The following is a 22703-nucleotide window of genomic DNA, read 5'->3' as shown; positions in this document are numbered from 1 at the left end:
CATTAAAATTTAATGATAAATTAAATAATGACATGCTAAATTAATAATATGTATAAATTGAGATATCACTTTTATCCACTTCATTTTTATTCTTTATTCAAAATGTTGAGTATAAAGTTATAAAAATTTAAAATTTCAATTTTCAATAATTATAAAACATATACTCAATTATTGAAAATTATTACAATGTCATTTATTTTTTTTAACAGTTAATATCTTTTGATGGAAAAAGATAACTTATAAATTGAAAAAGAAAAGAAGGATGGCATTTATGAATAAATAAATAAACTAATAATAAGTAGAGTAAGAAAAAAAAATAATAATAAATAAATAAAATATATTATTAATATATTATTATTTTTCATCCCTATAACCTTTGATAATAACATATTATTATTTTTTATTAAAATTAATTTATTTTTACATATTCAAATATTTAAATATTACAATTTTAATGTATGTAATTAAAATTATATTTAAATCTTATATTTTTAACTTATAATTTATTTTTTAATAAATAAATTTATATTTTATAATGATATATTAAAATTAAAAAAAAAATCCCCACGGAAAAATCTCTCCCTTTTCCCCCTATCCTAACAAGAAAGTTCCCACCGCAAGCCACCGTTGCCTTTCTTATCCCCAACCAAACAATCTCCATTTCTGTATAAGGCTTATATATAGCCTAGATCCAACCATCTAGCCCATAATCTACTTCCTTTTCTATCGAAACCCATATATATTTATTATTTATTATTATTTTATTTTAATTAACTAATAATAATTTAATATATTTATAAAAATATATATATTTTATTGGATGATCTGCTTATTTATTTATATATATATATATATTATTTTTGAAATTAAATATATATCTGCAATCTGAACAGTCCAGTTCAATAATAACTCTTATCTCATTCTACACCTAATAGAACTCTTGAAATATATATATATACCCTAATCATCTCTTCTGCTAAACTTTGCTCTCAAAACCTGTTTGTCACCTCCTTATTCTATCAAATACTTTCAACAGAGAATCTCTAAATTTTTACTTCTCTATTTATCACATTCGATTCTGTTTTCAAGGTAAAAATTCTCATTCTTTATTTAATAATGGGTGAATTTGATTTTATTTTCTTTCATTAATTTGTTATAACTATCCTAGAAATTTATTTATTTATTTATTTATTTATTTATTTTTTATCATTAGTATTAAATTGGATTGATCATAATTACTATCGGACAATAATTAATTATTTTATATATATATATATATATATATATATATATATATATATATATATATATATAACTGTTCATCCCACATGCACCTGCACCTCGTCCATCCAAATCTGCGTCCCGTTCCTCCACCACAAATCCACATCCACAAATATATATATATATATATATATATATATATATATATATATAAAAGTTATTATATTTTATTATTATTTGATATTTTTCTTTAATATTTTGGGTGTGTAGGAGATTTGAATATTCAATCAGTCAGTTGAAATTGTCTTTCTTCCATTGAAATAACTATTGTCTTGGAGATTCCAGGTGAGTGGTAATTATAGTACATGGCACTGTTTTTGTCCCTTTTAAAATTTCTTAGCATTAAGTTTGTTATTAAATGAAATTTTAAATCAATATTTTAACAATGATTTTATATGTGATTTTCTAGAGTTTTATTTTATTATTGAATTTTATCTCGATTTTGATTAAATAATTGATTTTGTCAACTATCTCTGCATTAGACCCATTAGGATTTCGGGAACAGGCTTTAATATATTTATATTGATTTATATTTGACTATAAAATTTACCGATGTGTTACTGAATTGATTTGAGATTGATTTGATTTTATTGACTCTCTGAAACTATTGAAATACACTATTGGAATTGCACTATCAGTTATTATTTGCTATCTGAAATTTTTTATTGATTTTGATTGATTTGTACAAATTGATTTTCTGTTTTGAATTGGTACATGTGCCCAGTATCTGTTTCTGTTATCTGGCCCCACCGTGTGGACTATCACGGTATTAGGTTGCATTGTCGAGTCATGCATCATTACAGTTTATGGTTTGCATTAGTATCATATATATTGATATCTGTGAAGGAAGAGGAAGGTATCTAATATCCGTAGCGCTTACCATCCGCATTTGGTGATGTGTATCATCACCCCGTGCAATCGTACCATAAAATTTTTATTGAATGAATTTCTTTTACATTTATGTTTTTATGAAGTTGTTTTATTAATGATTTTTGACAGCATGAGCATGATTTTATTGAATAGAAAATTTATTATGAAATTAATCAAGCGTCTGCCTGTTTCTATTCCGTTGTGTGCTATAATTATCATTTACTGAGCATCTAGCTCAAACCACGTTTTCTCTGTCTGTTATCTGTTTCAAATCAGTAGAATTCTGCAGCTGATCTAAATATTCAGTCCATTTTCTGGAGGGAGACAACTTTGATTTATTCTCATGGTATGCCCGAATTCATGTTTTCTCGGGCTAATCATTAGTTTAGTTTATCGAACAGTTTAAGTTTTTATTTGAAATCTGTAGAGACTCCGCAGTTTACTTATGGGATATTTATGATGTTTATTTAGCATTTTTTCTATTTGGATTTTGTCTATTTTTTGGATTAGTAAGTGACAATATATTCATTCAAAATACTCTGATAAGGCTTGCATGATTTAAGAATACTTAAATTATGCGCCGGTCACGGTTCAGAATTTTGGGTCGTGACAAAATTGGTATCAGAGCTCGGTTGAGGTCTAGTAAACTTGCGGAGCATAGGATCCTTAACGCTCTTTCGCTTTATCATTGCTTGGATATCTGCGTCCTTCGTACTTTTTCACCTGTCTTAATTTGGCTCACATTTTCAAATTTAATGCTTGTTTATTAAAATGAATAGGTGCCTGGGACTGTTAGACGTAAGAGGAGAACTAGGGCCAAGGGTCTTAATGGTGCAAACTTTGATCCAACAGGGGAGGTACCACCTCAAGCTATTAATCAGACATTTGAACAGACGCCTATGGCTAAGACTGGGGCACAACCATTCCAATTAGCTACTGTAGCTCAAGCACCTAGGGCTGGTCAAGTTACTGTGGCAGATCCGCAATGGATTGCATGCGTGAATCGTCAGTTAATACTATAGCCGAGTACCTTACAACTCAACCACAAAGAACTGCTGGTTGGCCCTATTTCAGCACCACTGTGATAGGGCTCGATTCCTTGACTTAATAGACTTTCTCAAGCTAAAACCAAAGGAGTTCATCGGAGAGGATGCATTAGTGACCCTTAGATTTTCTAGATGACATGGAGAGGTGTTATGACACTATGGGTTGCGTGAGTGCTAGGATGGTGATGTTGGCGGAAATCACCTAAGGGAGTTGCTCGTGAGTGGTATATCTCTAAGAAGAATGGGCGACCAAGGTTCTATCCTCCGCCTGAGTTTCCCTCTCTTTTCTTAGAGCGATTTCTCCCTCCTAGTGTTCAAAAGGCTAAGGCTTTGGAGTTTGAAACCTTGAAGCAAGGTAAAATGACAGTTACAGAGTATGAGATGAAGTTTACCAAATTATCCCGTTTTGGTAAACACTTAATTCCAAATGAGGAGAAGAAGGCTCGCTGGTTTGAAAGGGGTTTACGAGATAGGCTAATTGATCGTGTAGCTCCTTTACGACTACCTAAATATGAGGAGGTAGTTGATCGGGATAGACAGATGGAGATGTATGATGATGAACATTGGGCTCGTGAGCAACGCAAGCGGTTTAAGAAAGATAGTCAAGGTAATCAATTTAACAGAGGACAAAGTCATCAGGGTTCTTATCAGGATAATAAGCAGGGTTCTCAGTCTACAGTTGGTAATAGGGCACATCAATCTGGAGTTGGTCAGGGACGTGAGCAGAGGACACATGCAGGGAATGCTCGGTATAACCAGATTAGCACTGAGCCTATTACCACTCTTTGTCAGCATTGTGGTAAGCCACATAAGGGCACTTGTCATTGGGTCACTGGAGCATGCTTTGGTTGTGGACAGTTGGGACACCGTAGACAGGACTGTCCTACTAGTGAGACAACTCAGGGTGCTGGTCAAGCAACACATTCTGCTCCCTCTCAGGTTCAACCAGTTTCACAGTATAGTGGTAGAAGTCAGGGTTTTGGTGGTCGTGGACAAGGTGGTAGAGGTTCTGGTGGTAGAGGATTTGCTCAAACTCAGGGACAGACATCTGGTAGTAGAGGTCAAGCTAGAGTTTTTGCTTTGACTCAGCAGGATGCTCAGGCATCTAATGCAGTAGTGACAGGTACACTTCCTATTTGCTCATTTGATGCTAGAGTACTGTTTGATCCTGGTTCCAGTCATTCCTTTGTTTCTCCATACTTTTCCATGAGATTTAGTACACCACCTACTTTGTTAGAGTATCCTTTATCTGTATCAACACCTATGGGGGATGCAATAGACACTGATATGGTGTATAGGGATGTCTGATTCACATTGGAGATAGGGAATTAGCTGCAGATCTTGTTTCTTTAGATATGTTTGAGTTTGATGTGATTTTAGGCATGGATTGGTTAGCCACTTATCACGTTTCATTGGATTGTCATAATAAAGTTATACTCTTTAAAATTCCTGGGGAGGCAGAATTTCAATTTCAGGGAGATCATAGTGTAGCCTCTAGTAATCTTATCTCTTTAGTGAGTGCTAGACGATTATTGCGAAAGAGGTGTAAAGGGTATCTAGCTTATGTTAGAGATGTTCAGGTAGAAGGTGCAGGTTTGGAGAATGTTGCAGTGGTTAAGGAGTTTTCTGATGTGTTTCCAAAAGATTTATCAGGTTTACCCCCGAAGCGAGAGGTAGAGTTTGGTATAGACTTAGTTCCTGGAACTGAGCCCATATCTATGCCACCTTATCGTATGGCACCCGCAGAACTTAAGGAGTTGAAGGAGCAACTACAGGACCTACTAGATAAGGGGTTTATTCGCCCTAGTGTTTCTCCATGGGGTGCTCCTGTGTTATTTGTACGGAAGAAGGATGGGTCTTTGAGAATGTGCATTGATTATAGGCAATTGAATAAGGTAACTGTGCGTAATAAGTATCATCTTCCATGCATAGATGACCTGTTTGACCAACTTCAAGGTGCAAAGTATTTTTCCAAGATTGATCTTCGATCTGGGTATCATCAATTGAGGGTCAAGAAAGAAGACATACTCAAGACGGCCTTTAGGACTAGGTATGGACACTATGAATTTCTTGTAATGTCTTTTGGTCTTACCAATGCTCCGGCCGCTTTTATGGATCTCATGAATAGAGTTTTCAAGCCTTTCTTAGATCAATTTGTTATAGTGTTCATCGATGACATTCTAGTGTACTCAAAGAGTAAGGAGGAGCATGAGCAGCATTTGAGAATTGTCCTTCAGACCTTACGAGAACACAAGCTATATGCCAAGTTCTCAAAATGTGAGTTTTGGTTAGATAGTGTGGCCTTCCTAGGCCATACAGTATCTAAGGATGGGGTGTGCGTTGATAAGAAGAAAGTTGAGGCAGTGCTTCATTGGCCTAGACCCACAACTGTGTCAGAGATTCGTAGTTTCTTGGGTTTAACAGGGTATTATAGACGGTTTGTTCAAGACTTCTCTCATATTACAGCACCTTTAACTAAGTTGACACAGAAGAATGTGAAATTTCAATGGTCTGAGGCTTGTGAAAAAGGTTTTCAAGAGCTTAAGACTCATTTAACTACAGCACCAGTGTTAGCCCTTCCATCTGGATTAGGGGGTTATGCAGTATATTGTGAAGCTTCTAGGATTGGTTTAAGATGTGTTTTGATGCAGCATGGACGGGTTATTGCATATGCTTCTCGTCAGTTGAAAAGGCACGGGCAGAATTATCCAACTCATGATTTGGAAATGGCTGCAGTAATTTTTGCTTTGAAAATCTGGAGGCACTATCTATATGGTGAGACTTATGAAATCTTCACTGACCACAAAAGTCTCAAATACATATTTGACCAACGTGATCTTAATCTTAGGCAAAGGAGATGGGTAGAATTGCTGAAGGATTATGATTGCACCATACAGTATCATCCTGGAAAAGCTAATGTAGTGGCCGATGCTCTAAGTAGGAAGTCTTCTGGTAGTTTAGCCCATATATCTACCAAGATGAGGCCTCTGATTGGTGAATTACATGGGTTGCTAGATCAGGGAGTAGAGTTTAAAATCATAGCTGGATCATTCTTAGCACATTTTTGAGTTAGGTCTATCTTGATTGATCGAATTAAGGCTGCTCAAAAGAGGGATTCTCAGCTGTGTGAGATTATAGATAATATTCATCAGGACCAAGCTCAAGGGTTCATGTTGAGTGATGATGGAGTTCTTAGTTATGGCATTAGACTTTGTGTCCCCAATGTTGATGAGTTGAGAAGAGAAATCATGGAGGAGGCACACCATTCTGCTTACACAGTACACCCAGGTTCAACTAAGATGTACCATGATTTAAGGGAGCATTATTGGTGGGGTGGCATGAAGAGGGATATTGCAGACTTTGTTGCTAAATGTTTGACTTGTCAGCAGGTTAAGGCAGAACATCAGAGACCATCTGGGTTACTTCAGCCATTGCCTATTCTCGAGTGGAAGTGGGAGCATATTGCCATGGACTTTATTGTGGGTTTACCTAGTACACGAGGTGGTTACAATGCAATATGGGTGATAGTGGACAGATTGACAAAATCTGCTCATTTCCTTCCTGTGAAGACTACATATGACTTTGCTAAACTTGCACAGTTGTATATAAACAAGATTGTTAGTCTTCATGGAGTTCCAGTTTCCATTGTCTCTGATCATGGTACTCGCCATTTCGATTTTGGAAGAAATTCCAAGAAGCTTTAGGAACACGAGTAGACTTTAGTACTGCTTCTCACCCTCAGACGGATCGACAGTCAGAAAGGACCATACAGACATTAGAGGACATGCTTCGTGCATGCGTTATGGATTTTGGTGGCTGTTGGGATCATCATTTGCCTTTAGTGGAGTTTGCTTATAATAACAGTTATCAAGCAAGTATAGAGATGGCTCCATATGAGGCATTATATGGTCGAAAGTGTAGGTCACCGGTTTGTTGGGATGAAGTTGGAGAAAGAAGGCTTACTAGACCAGAGTTGATACAATTAACTTCAGAGAAGGTTCGACTAATTCGTGATCGAATTTTGACTGCTCAAAGTCGACAGAGAAGTTATGCTGACCCTAAGCATAAAGATGTAGAATTTATGATTGGTGATCATATATTTTTTAGAGTTTCCCCTATGAAAGAAATCATGAGGTTTGGGAAGAAAGGGAAGCTTAGCCCTCGTTTTGTTGGTCTATTTGAAATTTTGGAGAGAATTGGAGCAGTTGCTTACCGTTTAGCCATTCCACCTGGTTTTGCACATGTACATCCAGTTTTCCATATTTCTATGCTTAGGAAGTATGTACCAGATCCATCTCATGTTTTACAACCTCAAACCATGCAATTTAGGGATGATATGTCATATGAGGAGCAACCAGTAAATATTTTAGATCGACAAATTAGGAAACTCCGGTCTAAGGAAGTGGCTTTGATCAAAGTCTTGTGGCATAATCACTCAAGTAGTGAGGCCACATGGGAGGCAGAATCTGAAATGCGAGCTAAATATCCTCACTTATTTGATTTTTCAGGTTAGAATTTTGTTTATTCAAATCCAGGGACCGAATTTTTTTTAAGGGGGGAAGTATGTGGAAACCCATATACATTTATTATTTATTATTATTTTATTTTAATTAGCTAATAATAATTTAATATATTTATAAAAATATATATATATTTTATTGGATGGTCTGCTTATTTATTTTTAGATATATATATATATATTATTTTTGAAATTAAATATATATCTACAATCTGAACAACCAGTTCAATAATAACTCTTTTCCCATTCTACACCTAATAGAACTCTTGAAATATATATATATATATATATATATATATATATATATATATATATATATATATATATATATATATATATACCCTAATCATCTCTTCTGCTAAACTTTGCTCTCAAAACCTGTTTGTCACCTCCTTTTTCTATCAAATACTCTCAACAGAGAATCCCTAAATTTTTACTTCTCTATTTATCACATTCGATTCTGTTTTCAAGGTAAAAATTCTCATTCTTTATTCAATAATGGGTGAATTTAATTTTATTTTCTTTCATTAATTTGTTACAACTACCCTAGAAATTTATTTATTTATTTATTTTTATCATTAGTATTGAATTGGGTTGATCATAATTGCTGTTGGACAATAATTAATTATTTTATATATATATATATATATATTTATATTTATATAAAGCAGTAATAGCCTCTCGTCCCTCCCACCATGCGTCCAGTTCATGCGTCTAGTTCACGTTTATATATATATATATATATATATATATATATATATATATATATATATATATATATATATATATATATATATAACTGTTCATCCCACATGCACCTGCACCTCGTCCATCCAAATCCGCGTCCCGTTCCTCCACCACAAATCCACATCCGCAAATATATATATATATATAAATAAAAGTTATTATATTTTATTATTATTTGATATTTTTCTTTAATATTTTGGGTGTGAAAGAGATTTGAATATTCAATCAGTCAGTTAAAATTGTCTCTCTTTTATTGAAATAACTATTGTCTTGGAGGTTCCAGGTGAGTGGTAATTATAGTACATGGTACGATTTTTGTCCCTTTTAAAATTTCTTAGCATTAAGTTTGTTATTAAATGAAATTTTAAATCAATATTTTAACAATGATTTTATATGTGATTTTGTAGAGTTTTATTTTATTATTGAATTTTATCTCGATTTTGATTAAATAATTGATTTTGTCAACTATCTCTGCATTAGACCCATTAGGATTCTGGGAACAGGCCTTTAATGTATTAATATTGATTGATATTTGACTATAAAATTTACCGATGTGTTACTGAATTGATTTGAGATTGATTTGATTTTATTGACTCTCTGAAACTATTGAAATACACTATTGAAATTGCACTATCAGTTATTATTTGCTATCTGAAATTTTTTATTGATTTTGATTGATTTGTACAAATTTATTTTCTGTTTTGAATTTGTACCGTCAAGATTCGCTTACATTATCCGCCCCGCCGTGGACTATCACGGTATTAGGTTGCATTGTCAAGTCATGCATCATTGCAGTTTATGGTTTGCATTAGTATCATATATATCTGTGAAGGAGGAGGAAGGTATCTAATATTTGGCAGCGCGCTTACCATCTGGCCTTTAGTGATGTGGGGTATCATCACCCTGGTGCACTATACCATAAAATTTTTATTGAATGAATTTCTTTTATATTTATGTTTTTATAAAGTTATTTTATTAATGATTTTTGACAACATGAGCATGATTTTATTGAATAGAAAATTTATTATGAAATTAATCAAGCGTCTGCCTGTTCCTATTCTGTTGTGTGCTATAATTATCATTCACTGAGCATCTAGCTCAAACCACGCTTCTGTCATATCCTGCTTTGGATCGAGAATTCTACAGCTGATCTAAATATTCAGTCTATTTTCTGGAGGGGGACAACTTTGATTTATTCTCATGGTATGCCCGAATTCATGTTTTCTCGGGCTAATAATTAGTTTAGTTTATCGAATAGTTTAAGTTTTTATTTGAAATCTGTAGAGACTCCGCAGTTTACTTATGGGATATTTATGATGTTTATTCAGCATTTTGTCTATTTGGATTTTGTCTATTTTTTAGATTAGTAAGTGACAATATATTCATTCAAGATACTCTGATAAGGTTTGCATGATTTAAGAATACTTAAATTATGCGCCGGTCACGGTTCAGAATTTTGGGTCGTGACATTTTTCCTCCCCCAGGCCTAGCCCTTTTCTCTCCCCAAAATGAATAAAGCCTTTTCCCTCTTAGAAATGAAATCCCTAAACCTGCCAAATCGTCCTCCATTCCCCCCTGAGCCTTTGTTTGGATAGGGTGAGGGAAGGGTAATTAATGGAAGGGTAAGAAGTGTTACAATAAAAAAATTCTCATATTTGAAAATGAGTGAATTAATGAAAAGGTAAGAAGAGATAACATATATTCTTTATATTTGAAAAAGAGGTGAAAAAATGGTAAATAATTATTAGAAAAACAAAATTATATTTTTCTATTAGATAAAAATTTATTCTGTAGAATTGATAATTTAGAAAAAAAAATTGATAATTAAAACATAATAATTACAACAAACTATTAAAAGAGCAAATGATTTAATAATTGAAATTAAATAGAAAGATAAAACTAACTTTGTTTCTGCAAGAATTCGAAATCCATGAGAAAGAATGGAGATATCAGGTACAGTCACTTGAGAGAGAAGATATATGTTTGTATTAGTAAATTAGATTTATTTTTAATGAGTATAATTAAATTTTTAATAAAAAAATTAAGTACACAGTAGAAAAATAAAAAATAAAGTAATTTTCAGCTCTCATAAAAAATAAAGTAATTTTTAACTCTCAACTCCTCTTGCTTGGGGTGTAAGAAAAATTGAGATTTGAATGATAAGGGATGATAAGCCTTTTCCTTACTTACCTTTAACTTTTACTAACTAACATTTTTCCAAGAAAAATATATAATAGTTACTTATCCTTCCATACCTTTATTTACCATTCTCTCAACCCTAATCTGCATTTTAATGACCCACTGCCATCTCCAATTCTCACTGTCGCTTAAGGTTTCAGCTGTGGATTTCCATTGGTTTCTATGGCCTCTCGCTATCTTCCTTCTCGATCCGGAGCCATAAAGAAGAAAGCCTCGCAGTCTTCCCCTCTTTTCTTCCCCTTTCTATGATCCCTTCGTCACAAATAGCATACTAGATACCCATCCCTCCCTCTGTCGCCACGTCACTTCGCCTAAAAACCCTAACCCAAATCGAGACCGTCCGACTCGCCGTTGAAGAAGGCTCCAAGTCTTTGACGAAGATGAAATAAAATTATAATTTTATCCCTCTCTTAATGAAAATAAAAATTAATTAAAACTAACCATTAAAATGCAAAGTTACTTTCAAAAGACAATAAATTTACTGAATAAGATTGTGGAAAATTTAGTTGTTTTTTATTAAAATATCAGCTTTCAGTTTCTTTTATTACTCAAAAAAAAATTTAATTATTTTAAAAAAATATAAAATAGTTTTATTATTATTAAAAATGAAAATCTTTTTTTTTTGTCAAAAATTGGATTCCATTAGCGTTAAAATAAAAAATATTAAATACAAAAATTTTATCTTTAGCCTATATATATATATATATATATATATATATATATATATATATATATATATATATATATATATGTATTCATAAACATATTTTTATTAAAAAAAATTAATTTAATTAAAAAAATAATAAAAAATAAAAAAACCCAATCAAACTCACCTTGGGCCAGAGATATTCTCTGCCCAAACAATAAACATAATTAAATATTAAATATCATAATTTCAATCAAATAAATCAATAATTTTTAATTTAACACTAACTGAATTTAGTTTTTCAAAAAAAAATAGCATGGTTTTTATTTTTAATAATAACAAAGTTTTAATATTTTAAATAATAAAAAATTTGTAAATACCGAAAATAAGCTAAAAATTAAAATTTTCATAATTTTATTTGATAAAATTATTATTTTAAAAGTATTTTTGTATTTTGGTGGTTTGTTTTAATTTTTTATTAATTTTTATTTTGATTTAGAGAGAAAGAGAAGGAAAAAAAAAAGATAAAATAATAATTTTATTTTAATAATTAGAAATTTATTATAGTAGCTCACAATGACACTTTTTTTAATATAAATTAAAGTTGAATGATATTATTTTAATAAATAAAAATTAAAAGATTGAAATGAAATAATCCTAAAAAGTTAAAAAGTAACTATTAGTATAATTTATCAGTACAAGAATAAATCGTAATGAATTTTACCAAGAGATTTGAGTCAACAATTTATTAACATATTGATAGCGTGTTTGAGATGGCAGCAAATAAGTAACCCGTAAAAATTATTATACTTAAATTTGATTAATATTTTTAATATTTTAAATTTAATTAAAATTTATTATTAACTATTTAAACTCGTATCAAATTTAATTATTATTATCTAGAAAATATTTGAACTCATTTAATTTTATATATTTTAATTAATAATTTATATAAAAATTTATATTTATTAATATTTTATGTTTAAAATTTTTACTAATTTCATAAAATATTTAAATTTTATTTTATTTAAAATAAAAATATAAAACTTATAAATATTAATATAAAAAATATATATTATATATTTAATTAAATATTTATATAAATGAGTTCGAGCAATGGATACCTAATATATAAAATCTGAACCCATCATGATATTATTTTTCAAACTTAAACTTATCTCAAATTCGATTATGTACTAATTAAATTTGTCCTATTAGGGTTCAATTGAATTAGGTACGACGAAATATGTTTGACATAAAAGATTAGGTTTACAAATTGTCAATAAATTTTAAAATTCATTGATAAATTACTAAAGGAGCTAATAAATTTTAAATTCATTTGTAAATTATGCTACATAAATTCACTTTTTTCTATTTTATTTATTTTTTTCTTTCTCCCATTCATTTTTCTTATCTTTATCATTTTCATTTTTCTTTTCTTTTCTTTTCTTCTCTTTTCTTATATTCATTTTTCTCACATTTATATTTTTTTTTCTTATTATTTTTTCATATTCTTTTTCTCATCTTCGTCATTTTTCTTCTTTTCTTTTTCTCTAATTTTACTCTTTATTTTCTGCTATCTTCAATTTTCTTCTTATTTTCGATTTCTTTCACATCTTTTTCTCATTTTTCCTTTCTTTTAGAGCAATATAATTTGTTAAAAAAAATTACGTTAACTAATATATTTTTTTAATTTTCATTATAATTTACTAATGAATTTATAATATTTGATGCTCAAATACCTTTTTTTTTTTAATTTTTTTTATAATGTAGTAATGAATTTGAAATTTATTGATAAATTATCAATGAAGTTTATCATAACCGAACTTGTCCGTTGGTAATTAAAATTATCTGTTGATAATCCCTAAAATTCTTTTAGTGTATTTTTATATATTTGTTTAAACTATATGTAAAAATTATATAATATTTAATATATAATAAAATCTATCAATAATTATAAAAATAAAAAATTTTACTCATTTATTAATAAAAAAAAATACTTAAATGGAAATGTGAAAGAAATTAAAGTGTTCCTTCTTTCTGACACAAAAGATTTAATTAATTAAAAAAATAGCATGTTAAAAGATTCAAAGATATGTCATGTAAAATAAAAAAAAAAGTTTTGTTTCTTTTAAATCATTGATTTATACCTAATCTTGCTCATGTCAAAAAAGTCTATCAATTCAATTCAAAACTAAGCCTTTATCTTAAAAATTTATTGGGATCGACTATATGGATTCTCTTTCTCCACTCTAAACAATTTTGAGTTAAATCTCCAAAAATATATAATACTTCTAGGTTATGCTGTACTACTCTACACAAAGTCAGTTTATGTTCACCTCTTCTTTTCTTTCTATTCTCCAATCCAATGTACTCTACTTGTCTAATTGAAACCTCCGCATGTCTACATTTCACATGACCAAACTACCTCAATTATCATTCGCTCATGTCAAGAAAGTCCATCATGAAGATAAAATACTTTCAATAATAATTTTCTCCATTCGAATATTAGATCTTACTTAAAGGATAGGGTTAAAATATTAAATTACACTTTATTAAAATATAATTATTTTAATTAAATAATAAAAATAATAAAACAACTTTAAAGTAATTGACGTTAAAATAATAAATTAAAATGATATATATATATATATAACACACGCACATTGCATATGCAAATGCTTGCTGGCTGTCAATGTACATCGTACATCACATGGTTCAATTCGTGACAAATGAAAAAAATAATAATAATAAAAAAAAAACAACAGGTTAAGGTTGATCAAAGGTGCAGCTCATTTAATTATATCCCGCGCAGGGTTTTTTTTTTAAATTAATATATAAATAAATAAATATTTATATTAAAAAAATATTTAATTATATTTTTGTAATAATATAAAATGTTACATTTACATTTTATAAACAAAACTATCATTTATCAATAATTATTAAAATTATTTAATTAATTCAATTAAAATAAAATTTAATCATTAATTATATTAAATATTAATTATGTATATATAGTTTATTTTAAAATTAACTAATTTATAATTTACTCTTTATAATATATTAAATAAAATATAATTTGATAATAAAAACATTTAATTATAAAGTCTAATTATATAAAATATAATAATAATAATACTGTTTAAAAAAATAAAATTATTAACCCATCTAAAAAAAGCTAACACATTCTTAGGTTTAGTATTTTAAAATAATTTTGATTATTAAAAAATAAAATCAATATGTTGTAAATTATGTTAAATATTTAAGAGGAAATAAATCCAAATTTTCTTTTATTTATAAATCAAATTTACATAACAGATTAACAATTCTAAATAAATATTATTTATATATATATATGTTGACTTTTTAGATACTAATAATTACAATATTATAACAAAAGAATAATAATATCAATAAAAATTTTGTTATTTTATATTAGTGTTTTTATAAAAAAAAGCTAGAAAAATATTGCTAAAATAGATGGGCAATTTATTATTATTATTATTATTATTATTATTATTATACTTTTCTTGTTACAAGTAAAAACAGTCATAATATTTCATTAATATAATTTTAAAGTACATATAGATTAAAATTTATGTATCATAAAATAAAGCCATATTAAATTGGCTTAAGAATGATATTAATAATTAACACAAATTTAAAAATTAAATAGTTAAATAAATTTTAAAAAATTAAAATGACAATAAAAGAAAATAAAAAAATAAAAAATAATCTGAATTCAAATATAAGCACTTAAGTGGTTTAAAAAATAAAATAAAAGATTAAAATTTGCAAAATTAAAGAACAAAATAAAACACTTAAATAAAAATTTAAAAGGGAACGTTCATTTCTAATTATTAAAGAAAAATAGCATATCAAAACATTTCTTTCTAATTATTAAAGGAAAGTTAGCATATCAAAAGATTTCAAGTATGATATAAAATAATTTATTTATTTTATTTTTAATAATAAAATAAAAAGTAAAAAAACATAAAAATAAGAAACGGCAAGGATTTACACTTTATTATAAATAATATTATTCTAAAATTATTTTAATAATAATAATTAAATAATTTAAAAGTAATAAAATAAAAAAACTGAAAGTCAGAAAAATAATTTGAATATATATATGTGTGTGTGTTGTTGATGTGAAATAAATGACTTTAAGTTTTTAGTTATTAAGATTAGTTTGAATATGAAATAATTTTTTATTTTAATTTTAAAATTAATAATAATATTATCAATCTACTCCAATAATAATATATTATTTTTTTATTAAAAATAATTTATTTTTATATATTTATGTATTTAAATATTATATATAAGATTATTTTAAAGATTTATTTTTTAAGTTATAATTTATTTTTAATAACTAAATTTATATTATATAATAGTAAATTAAAATAAAAAAATTTATTAAAAAATTACTATAAGGTAAATATAGTAATTATATGGATCATATTATAGTAGTAAATTTTATTAATGAGGTAATATGAATTATATTTATAAGAAAAATAATTAAAAATTGATTTTCATTCAATATTTTTATATATTTAATAATATTTTTTAATTGTTAGATAGTTATATTATTTTTAACTTTAATAAACTATATTAATATAAATTATCTATTATATAATTAATATATTTTCGCATAAATATGTATACTCACAAGCACAAATATAAATGTAGTGTTTATAATTTTATATTTGGTCCCTCATAATAGCTAGAATTTGAAGATTCACAAGAAATTAAAGAAAAAAATATATTTCATGATTATAAAAAAAAAAATTAAGCGCATAAATTGTACTTTATTATTTTGTTGAAAAATTTAATAATATCTCAAATTTGTATTTTGATTTATTAAACTTTTAAATTTTTATATTTGTATTTATTTTATTAATATATCATGTCAATACACAAATATACATATATAAAAGTAAAAATAATTAAAAAATATTAATAATGCCTTTTAATATTCTTAATTTCAATAAAAATTATTATTTAAAAACAAGATAGATGTGAGGGATATAACAAAAATAAGTTAAAATTCAAGAAAAAAAATTAATATTTGTATATATATATATATGTTTTGAAATATCAATATATGGGTGATAAATAAATCAAAGTTATATTTAATAAAAAATTAATTATTTTAGAAATAAATATATATGAACTAAATAAATTATAATCAAACGAAAGAGTGCAATCAAAATTTTCAAATAAAGTTCATATATATATAAGTGAAATTTAATTAATTAAATTATTTATTTATTAATAAAAATTTAATTATTATTTTAATTTATATACTAATATATATTAATTTAATAATATTTATTTTGATTGTTGATGATGTGAAATAAATTCAGAGTTTAAGTTTTTAGTTATTAAGATTAATTTTAATTATTGAATATGATATTTATTTAATTTTTAGAATAATTTTTATTTTATTTTTAAAACTAGTCATTTGATCTTGAAAAGAATTTATTATAATATTATGTGTTTTATATGTTTTTCTTTTATATATATATATATATATATATATATACACACATGTGTGTGTGTTTGTTTGTTTTTCATCACATCATACACTATCATTATTATATTCATTAATTATTATATTCACTGTAATCATCTCAAATAATATCCAAAATTGGATAAACTAATTTATTTTAAAGATTTTTTTTTTTGAAAAAACTAATTTCATTGATAAAGAATAGGGAAGGCAATTATTTTGGAATCCAATCTCATTGACCTTATACTTATCTAATTTTGATATTATGTGGGATGAGAATAAGGAGAAATTTTTTCCACAAATTCTCATAATCTATTTCAATAATAATATATTATTTTCTATTAAAAGTAATTTATTTTTATATATTTAAATATTATACATATAATATTATATTTAAGACTAATTTTTAAATTATATTTATTTTTAATAAATAAATTTATATCATATAAATAAATTAAAATAAAAAAATCTTATTTTTCTCTCTCTCTCACCATTATAATAAATTCTGCTCCTCTCTCTTTCTCTAGCATCTCTTTCTTCTATTGACAACAACACATACACGATAAATTATATAATACTCATGTGATTCCACAGTAGATGACTTACATGGAATGGAACTTATACACATGTGAGATTGTGACATGTTTGGCTTGTCCTGTTTACAGCTCGATGTCATTCCCTTACTAACACAAATTTTTTTTTTTTTTTCATTCCTAGTCTTTTCGCTCTAATCGAAACATAAAATGAGCATCTAAAATTATAAATATTTTTTTTAAAAAAAGTTTAAAATAATATTTAAAATATAAATAAAAACCATTTAAAATGTGCATTCGGTTTTAAAATAATTAAAAATAAATTCTTAAAATAAAATAAATTTAAATTTTGGACAAATTCCGTTAATAAATTTCCATAATTTAACTACATCAAAATACATTAGAAAGTGGAAAAAAAAGAAAACGGTATAGTTGCTAATATATACTATATTATATAATAAAAATAATTTTTAATTATATAGTCTTTAACTAATAAGGTATATATATATATATATATAAAAGGCTTAGAAAATATATTATTTAATACACTTATTATTAAAAATTATAAGACGATTGAATACATTTATACCTAAATTAATATAAAAAAGTAACGAAAGGAAAGATGATATTATATAGTATATAGCTAATAGTCATAATTGTATATATATGTACAATTTTATTTTATTTTCTTTTTTCCAACTACAAAATAGTTGCATTACAAGGCCAAATCGACATCCAAACAGATACAATGAAGAATTGAGGGAGGCATAACAGATAGCCAATAACAAGGAAGACTATTCTTATAGCACAATTTTGCTAAAGAATAAGCTATTATATTTGCTTTCCTATTCACTAGAGAAAAAGTGATATTCACAAAATTAGGAATAAAAGAGCAAACATGATTAATAATGGCCTTGATCTCCCAAGAAGGGCAACTATGAGGATTCTTGATAGCTTTTAACACGATGGAAGAGTCAGATTCCATAACAACATTCAAGAGGCCAAAAGCTTTTGCAATTTTTATAGTCTCTAACACAACAAAGGCCTCCCCTTGAAGCGAAGAAGAGCATTTTTAGATTCTTGCCAAGCAATCAATAATACGGCCCTAGTGATTTCCCATAACAACAACCACTGAACTCTTATCTTTTGAGGTCCAAGCTGAATCGCAATTTACTTTAAAAGTCCCCATTGAGGGGGGGGGGGGGGGGGGGGGGGGGGGGTGGGGGTTTGGTTGTTGGGGGGTTGGGGTTGGGGGGTGGGGGTGGTGGATGGGGGAAGAGGGAGAGTCCACCTAGGATGAGGATCCAAACTTAAAGAAATAGAAGAAGCCTCTTCCGAGAGGCTCGTTAAATGCTACAACTCATCAAGATTTCGTTTAATTCTCATAAAGTTTGCAATAGGATCTGGACAACTATGATCAAATACTGCTCTATTTCTATCCTTCCATATTGCCCAGAGCGTAATAGCTATAACACACATTAGATCTTGGCAGTGAGGCTCATTACCAAAAGCAACCCAAAGTGATTGCCACCATTGCACATAAGAAGAGCAAGTAATACTGCTTGGTTTATAAGAATATGGAGTAGAGAACCATGTGGCTTTAGCGTGGTCACACCAAAACAGATCATGTTCTAAAGATTTTGGCTCTTTGGAGCAGATAGAGCACAAAGGATCCACATGAATCCTTCTGATATTTAAATTTACCTTGACTGGAATTGCATTAAGAATGGCTTTCCAAAGGAAAACTTTGATTTTTGGTTGAATATGCAAATGCCATGTCTTGATCCATATGTTGGAAGGAATTTAGTGAGAGCTTGAAGATTTGCTGCCTTGATTAACAAGGACCCCATATTCTGACTTAACAGAGTATACCCCAGATTTCTCAAATTGCCATATAGTAGTGTCTTCATTTCCTCTAGGAGCAATAGGAATTGCCAAGATAGAAGAAGTTAAAATAGGAGAGAATAGACTATGCACCATATTTGTCCTCCATTGAATTTTGTCATGATCAATTAAATTAGCCACCCAATTGATATTAATAGGACAATTCACAGGATGTTGGGCCATGAAATTTAGAGTTGCTGAAATCCAAGGGTTAGAGCACGCCAAAGTTGGATAGCCATTACCAATTTTTATTCTAAAACCTTCCCGTAATACATCTCTTCCTGCAATGAGACCTTGCCAGGCCTAGGAACTGTGAGACTTCTTTAATGCTTGCCAGAAGGAATATCGGGGAAAATATAAACTCTTTATGATATTTGCCCATAAACTTTGAGGATTGTTTACCAAGCGCTAGAATTACTTACCCAAACAGGCTAAATTAAACTTCTCAAAATCTTTGAATGCCATACCTCCATGAAACTTGGAAGAGCAGACTTTATCCCAACTGACCCAACACAGATTTTTTTCCTTTTCTTTGCTGCCCCACCAAAGGCTGGACATTAAATTATTAAGATGGTTACAAAAAGTTTTTGGAAATCTGAAAATAGCCATAGAGTACGTAGGGATAGCACTCAGAATAGATTTTATCAATGTTTCCCTCCCAGCTTATGAAAGCAAATTATGCTTCCAAGATTGAGCTTTTGTATGAATGTGCTCTTTGATAAAATTAAGAGCCTTAGATTTTGATTTTCCCCATATGGCCGGTAAGCCCAAGTATTTATCTGAGATCTTCATTTCCTTTTATCCTAAAAAAATCTAGAATTGTGGCCTTCAAATTCCGTGGAGTGTGTTTGCTAAAAAAGATGCTGGACTTTTGAGTGTTGACTTATTGTCCTGAGGCAACCGTGTATTTATGAATAACAGATAGAGGAAATCCCAAACAAAAGAGTGTCAACTGCAAATAAGATATTAGTGAGAGACGGGGCATTTCTGGCCAGCTTAAGCCCTTTTAACCTCCTCTGCTCTTTGGCATTAGCTATAAGACATGAGTGAGCCTAAGTAATAAAGAGGAATAAGTATAGGGATAAGGGGTCTACCTAACGAAGCCCTCTGGGAAGAGAAAAAGGCTCTTTAGGATTGCCATTGGTCAGGATAGAAAAACTGACTGTAAATATGCACTGCATCACAAGGTTAACACAAGATTCTACAAAACCAAACTGCAGTAAAATTTTTCTCAAGACAAACCACTCCACTTGATCGTATGCTTTGAACATGTCGAGCTTAAGAGCCATAGAATGCTTCTTACTATTTGAAGACCTTAGAAGAAAGAAGGCTTCGTGAGCAACAATTATATTATCCTGTATAGCTCTAGCTGGAATGAAAGTTGCCTGCTCTTAGGATATAAGAGAATCCATACAAGGTTTCAATCTATTAACAATAGTCTTAGAAATGACCTTATAAAGATAATTGCAAAGGCTTATAGGCCTATATTGATTAATAACGGAAGAATTTTTACATTTGGGGATAAGTACAATGTTTGTTCTGTTGATCTCCCTTAACATAAAACCCCTCTCAAAAAACCTTTTGACTGCACTACAAACATCAACCCCAACTATAGCCCAATTCTTCTGATAAAAGAGACCAGAGAACCTGTCTAGACTTGGCGCTTTCATACTACCCAAATAAAAAACTGCTTTCTTTATCTCTTCATCTATAGGAGAAGCATAAAGCATAGAGTTCATTTCAGGAGTGACCACCCTAGGAAGAAGATGGCAGACCTCATCCACATCTGTTGTTGTCTAAGAGTGGTAAATCTTCCTAAAAAAAGATGCGATTTCCTTTTTAATGTCAGACTTTGATTCAAGCCAGCGGCCATTCTTCTTTTACAATTTAACAATTAAACTCCTTTGCTTTTTTTGAATGGTTGTTAGGTGGAAAAACTTGGTATTTTTATCCCCTAATTGCAGCCATTGAACTCTAGATCTCTATTTCCAATGAAGCTCTTGTCTGTTCCAAAGCTCATTGAGTCTGTGGATGACAGAAGCTTCTACTTCCTTATGCCCTTCAAACAGAGGGTTACTATATAGCTCTTCCAGCTTATTTTTTAGGCATAGAATTTCGTCATGTTCCTCTTTAAAGTTGGATTTACTCCATCAACTAAGCTCCTTCCTGCACAATTTCAGTTTTTGCACTACTGAGTACATTTGAGATCGTTGAACTGTTTGATGCCAAGTCACAATAATTAAATTGTAACATTGGGGATTCAGGAGCCACTTCACTTCAAATCTAAACATGAATTTCCTCTTACTGGAAGAAAACTCTAGCAAGAGAATTAGTGGTGTGTGATCAGACCCCGTAAGTGCCTCATGGATCACCAAAGCTTTTGGGAACATCTCTCGCCAATCAATGGTAACTAAAGCTCTGTCCAGGCATTGTTGAATAGCAAGACTCCCAAAACGTTTGTTGAACTAGGTGAACAAAGGACCTTTACATTCCAAATCAAGGAGCTCACAAGTTTGGATGAAATTATGAAAGCCATAAACTTGAGACAAGTGGACTTTAGAACCTCCCCATTTTTCATCCTGAGACAAAATAGCATTAAAGTCCCCTATGCACATCCATGGTTGGGGGGAAGAAGACTTTAAATTCTGTACCAAGTCCCAGACAGGTAGCCTACCTTCTTTGTACTGACTGCCATAGACACACGTCAACTACCAAACTTTGCCACTATTTACCAAAATAATAAAAGTATCAATATAATTTTCACAAAAAGATTTAATAGTTATATTAACATCAAAGCTCCACCATAGAGACAACCCTCCTACAGAACCAGTTGGATCCACATAAAAGCTTTGAGTGAACTTAAAATGACACCTTAACTTTTCCAGCTAACTTCTTTTATTTTTTGTCTCTATAAGATTGACTATGGAGGGGGCTGTATTTTATAATGAGCTCACACAGAGCTCAAACTGTCTGGGTTGCCCAATCCCCTAACAGTTGCATGCTATGCTCGTCATGGTTTTTGTGGTGGCTCTTGGCCAGCCATTGAAGCCTCAGAAATGTTAGTTTCTGCCCTTACTACTGTACCATCACCTAAATGTTCTAACTCATCATTGCTTGTCAATACTTCTCTGTGATGTAAAACATTTCTTTCTATAGCTTGAGCACTGTCTGTACCTACTTCCTTTGCCCTGCACTTTCATTTTTGAGTAAAGGAAGGAGCTACTATTTGAAGTTGATCAGAAGAAAAGTGGCTACTATCTGCTTCCTTGGGCAGCTGGGAAAAGCAAACCTCAGAACAACTTTGGGGAGGCATAGGTTTTGAAGAGAGGGATTTACTAGATTGCAGTATCTCCAAATGAGATAAAAAAGGATTCAAGCCTTGGGCTTTGAACACAGAAACAATCTCTTCCAAATTTGGTCCACCAATAATTGATTCTGGCTTTAGCAAACTATAAGCCAT

The sequence above is a fragment of the Hevea brasiliensis genome, chromosome 3 (assembly GCF_030052815.1).
Source record: "Hevea brasiliensis isolate MT/VB/25A 57/8 chromosome 3, ASM3005281v1, whole genome shotgun sequence".
Lineage (NCBI taxonomy): Eukaryota > Viridiplantae > Streptophyta > Magnoliopsida > Malpighiales > Euphorbiaceae > Hevea > Hevea brasiliensis.
The sequence above is the reverse complement of the archived record's forward strand: the minus strand, read 5'-3'. Positions refer to the sequence as shown.